The sequence below is a fragment of the Micrasema longulum genome, unplaced genomic scaffold (assembly GCF_059751315.1).
Source record: "Micrasema longulum isolate JH-2025_06_02 unplaced genomic scaffold, ASM5975131v1 h1tg002394l, whole genome shotgun sequence".
In the NCBI taxonomy this organism is placed as follows: domain Eukaryota; kingdom Metazoa; phylum Arthropoda; class Insecta; order Trichoptera; family Brachycentridae; genus Micrasema; species Micrasema longulum.
Genome location: NW_028279543.1, coordinates 31,647 through 36,926, shown reverse-complemented (window position 1 = coordinate 36,926; position 5,280 = coordinate 31,647).

Genomic DNA, 5,280 nt, shown 5'->3' with positions numbered 1-5,280 from the left:
AAGTTGTATGTGTATGGTGTGGTATCGGTAGGGTATCGCACCCGCAGGCAACAAAGCAAGAAGCATTATGTATATGTTTACTTTTTATTTATATAATAATGTTTATAAAATTGTTATATTTAGTTAGCCATGTATTTATAATTAACACTTTTTCATTATTTTTGTTATTGTTTTGTTAGTACAGAACTACATATACTTTAAAAATCTCCATCTTAGAACAGGCTGTGCCATGTTAGATGGAAACTATCCTAACCAGAGGACGCTCCGTATTCAATTTCAAATTCACCAGTTTTATATAGATTCCCGGTATTAAATAGGTTTACTTATGCATGCAATAAATTTATAAAATAAAAAAATTAAATGAAAAAGTTAAATTTCCGTTCAAATATATGGACCTAATTTGAGTTTAAAAATCATTAGTGCTTTTTTATTTTTTAGCAAAGTAATCTCAAATTCCTTCATGAAGGCTTAGAAATTATAAAAAAATATTTTTGATGACATTAACATTATTAGAAATTCAAGGTAGAGTAATCCACTTTTGAATTCCTAATTAAGACATTTAAAATAAAGAATGAGGCAAAAGACAACAATAAAATATTATTTGATTTTGTTAACGTTTTGCCAATTAACAAACAGTGTCAGTATAAGATAATGACAGATCATTTCCTCGATTGCAATTTTAAATCCAAAATAAACCACCAGATCATGACCCGACAAGTATCGGCACAGCAGCTGATGGTACCACGACAGAAAAACTACCATGGTGACAGAACAATAGGTAGTGTAGTACCAAAACTATACAATTTAATACCAACTAAAAATCGTGAAGAAAAAAACCTAATTTCATTAAAAAAAATAGTCAAAAAATTATTAAACAGCAAGTGAAACTTAAGTGTATAAATATATTTTATTCTTCAATTATTATTAAACTATGTACTAACTTATAAATTTTTTATTTTTTTTAATGTAACCCGCAGACAAACTTCGGCTTTGCGGGAACAAAAATACAAATATGTATGTTACTTATTTGTTAAAATGAATAAAACTTTTTAAAAAAAAGTAAAAAACTAATATTCAGATAGATATTTAGATAGACAAATATTTGTGTTCTTAAGATTTACCCAAACATCTTAATTTTGGGACCATATTTAACGAGTTTTGAATAACTCACTATCAAAAAATGGGAATCAAGTTGCGGTTGAGCGTGGTCCGGACCTTAGTTTGTCCAAATTTTTGTAAACAAGGACTGGATTCAACCCCCCTATATAGAGTTACAACTGAGACGTAGAATATTTTAGATAAGGAAAATGTAGAGTGGCCACTTAAAGCAGCCAATGACAGTTCATGAGCCCTGTCAATACCTAGACTTCCATCGTTTGTTTCGTAATTATTTTACAATCTCTGTTGTAATACAGAAATCTCAATAACTGCTAAGGGGGTTAAATCAAATCTTTGTCTACAAAAATTTTCAAAACTAAAAATATTATTGATAAAACCAACGAGTCCAAGAAAAAAAAACAAAATAGAAAATATTTCGGGCGTAACATAGCATGTAAGAGAAATAATTCAGTCATATGAATCTCACTCACATTGATAAAAGTATCATCTCTCTAACTTTACAAAAAATTACAGATGGAATAATTAAAGAAATTTATTTATATGTACGCCCAACGGGGATTTTTAAGGACAAATGTATACATATAAACATAAAATTATTATTAAAGAAAGTAGAAAGGCACAGTGGTATATAGTAGACTTGGTGGAAGTGGAAGCGGGAGAGAGGTGTATGTAATTGAATTTGATTCAGTGATCGTATGAAAGAAGACAACTTACTTTCAAAGAAATCAATACTGGTATGTTTGTTGGCAGACCTGAGAATTCTGAGCATAGGAGAATGAAAACCATAGTTATTTATATGGTTATCGGTATGAAAGAGTAAGTTTTGTCTGAGGTTTCTAGTCGGGATATTTAATTTTATTGAGCTCAGTAGTTCAGGCATCAAAGAGTGAGTTGAGAATTTTAATTAGAACGAGAAGGTCGGATTTATTTTGATGGTCTTGAAGAGAAGATATATTTAAGCTGGTTCCAGGATAAGCTCAGCCTCCAGCTTATTTTTCTTAAAAATCAATATTGAACTGATCCAATATTTTTGATGTGAACATCATAATATGGAGACCAGATAACGGAGGAATATTCTTAGTGCCAGCGAAATAGGGAACGAAAGAGAGTTTTAATGGTATTGATATTTTTGAAGTCAGTTGAGCTTCTGTAAATACATCCATGAAGCTTCCGTGAATCTGGATGTTCAAATATAAGCTGAATGATACATAGTGTGTAAAGAAGCAATTTCAAACACGTAATGAAAGAGCATAAGCCTTGTTAACGCCTACACTTGCATATTCCTAACTCTAAAATGTAAAACAATATGTTGCAAATTATTAAGTATTTAGTACTTTTACTTGTACTGCTGGACCCAGTTTATATTATAATTTGGTTTTGTATCTTTTATAAATTTATTTATTTAAAAAGGTGTTCCCACAATAGAATTTTTCAGTCTATATATGTAAATAAATCACAAATAAGTATCTACTAGTAAAATCAAACTAAAAACTGCCAGAAAAAAATGGTTTCAACGCTTTTAAACACGATTAATGAATTGATGAACGTTTTGCGTGTTCAATCAGCATATTTATATAATGACAAATTGCTAATTGAAATAATATTAGTTAAATCAAAAGGTCACAAAGGTTAATCAGTACATATATAATTTATCATTTTTATGATGATTACACTAAATCATGTGAGTATATAAACTTAAATCTACATCGGTCCTAAATAATAATTTGATATTTTGAATATCACCGATGACAACATTAAGAAGACGAAATGATTTTATAAACTACATATAATTACAGATTTTTTGTTGTATGATATATTTATATACTTGTTCCAGTTGGTATCTGCTAGTTACCAAAATTTTCTCTTTCATCACATTTATTTAGTAAGGTAACAGTTTTCATTTTAATTTTTATTTATTTATTGAAATCTACAGTCGTCTACATAAAAATACGGTTAGAGTAATGTCTCGGTTCCGAGTTATCCGGCCTTCCAAGTTATCTGACCTACTGGAACAGTTTTTGAAATCCAAAAACTTGCCACGGAAAGCAATATTGCTTTTTGACAATGCTACGTGCCATCCTGATGAGGACAAAATTAAAGAAAAAAAAATAGAGGCTATGTTTTTATTTAATTGACGCTATAGACCAGGGAAAAGACATGGTAACTAAATTGCTTCATCTTCATTTGAAAGACGTGGCTTACTACGTGGCCCAATCATGGGAGAGTGTTGAAGCGAACACCATTTCTAAATCTTGGAAAGTTTTGCTCCAAAAAAATGATGAATCTCCGGGTGGTGAAAATGTACAGAAGGAGACCTGTCTTTTCGTCAGGATACTTATTGAACTAAAATACCAATCTCACTATACACCTTTACCACAGTAATATAGTTGCCCAAAAATATAAAACCAACGTGCTGATAGGACACATGATATAAGCTAACAGTGCGCGTTGGTGATAGATTTTAATAGTATATTTCCTTTCGGTCAACCTACTTTGTATTTTTTTGCAACTACTATGCTGAAAGTGTATAGTGGGATTTGTACATGCAATATTATTGTCGTTTGTGTCTTGACAAAGAGACGGGTACCTACTAATTCTATGTTTAATTCAATTATTCGGATTCCTGCATATCCAAATAACGCCTGGCAATCATTTATCCGGATTGCTTTATAAAACGGTAAAATAATATTTACCGTATTTTGCGGTCGATAATACGCATCGGACCATAAGACCCACCCCAAGATTTGCCAATCAATTAAAATAAAAAACAAAAATTTAGGACGATAAGACGCATCGGAATACGCACCCTAATTTTAAGAGTGGGCCGGCCTTAGGGTCCGAAAAATACGGTTTGTATGAAATAATCCAATGTCAAAGACAAATATTTTTTTTTTAAATTAAGTTATTTGTCTTCAAACGCAATTATGTAGAAAAAATCTTTATATGATGAAAAAATAGTATTCAAAATGTTTTAAAACATAAAATGTATACGTGGGTAATACAAGTAAATCAATTCTGAAAAACCGGTACTTATTGCTGATTATGTGAGTACATATAAAAATTTATAGTATTTTATACAGTGGTTTTTTATGTGAAGAAAAAGAAAGTAATGTTCACTTGAAATTTCCTATAAGCAATTGCACGTCCTGTCGTTAATTCCGTTAAATATTCTCGGAAAAGTAGACGAAAGCGGGTATACGGAAGACGATGGGGTAGTTAGGAGCCGTTTTAAGGGCAATTCACTTAGCGAGGCTTCTCCAGCTATTTACATTAACCGGTGTAAATCTGTGACAATATGGCGACGGAGATTTGCGTGAGGAAGAGGCAGACGCAGCTAAATAACTAGCAGAAAGGAAGGAATCGTTTACCTCGTGTTTTTATTATTTGAAAAAGATTTTGGAATATATTTCAGGCATTTAAACCATACATAGGTATATAAATGTGAGTTTTCCAAATGAACTAAAATTGTAGATTACTTTTTACCTATGTATTTTTAAGTGAAAAAAAATATAAACAAAACGAATTATACCATTTTATTTAAAAAAATCAAGGTTACGAGGAAATACGATCTGACTTTTCTTGAAACAAACTTAATCGTGGAAAAATCCCTGGATAACGGTACTAAAGTAGTGTTTTTTTACACACTACATATATTTATTAAAGTGGCTTTGTCCATTTCTTTGGCGGCTCCTAAACAAAAACTTTGAAATAGCATTTTCTTAGATTTTGTATTACGATATGATAAAAATAAACGAGCTATAATAATATGACAGCCCGCGCATCGGAACTAGGAACGCTAAATTCGCCATTGTTTTTATTTGCGTACTGTTTTATACACACTAAAATTATACGGACACTACGTAAATACATTAACTAAATTCGCACTAATATTTTTTTATTTTTTTTATTTTTTATTTATTAATAAAACATATAAGACATGAATATCATGATATTATATTCCCAGGAGTTGTACGAGAAAACTCATTTGGGACGGTACATAAAAAAAATAGTACATTTCTTGTAACAATACATAGTATACATTTAAACAATAAAAATTTTAACAAATTTTAACAATCAATTTTTTTATTTATTATGTCATTAAGCATGTGACGTAATTAACGAACTTCACACTTCAAATCTGCGCATGCGTTGGTTATGCCT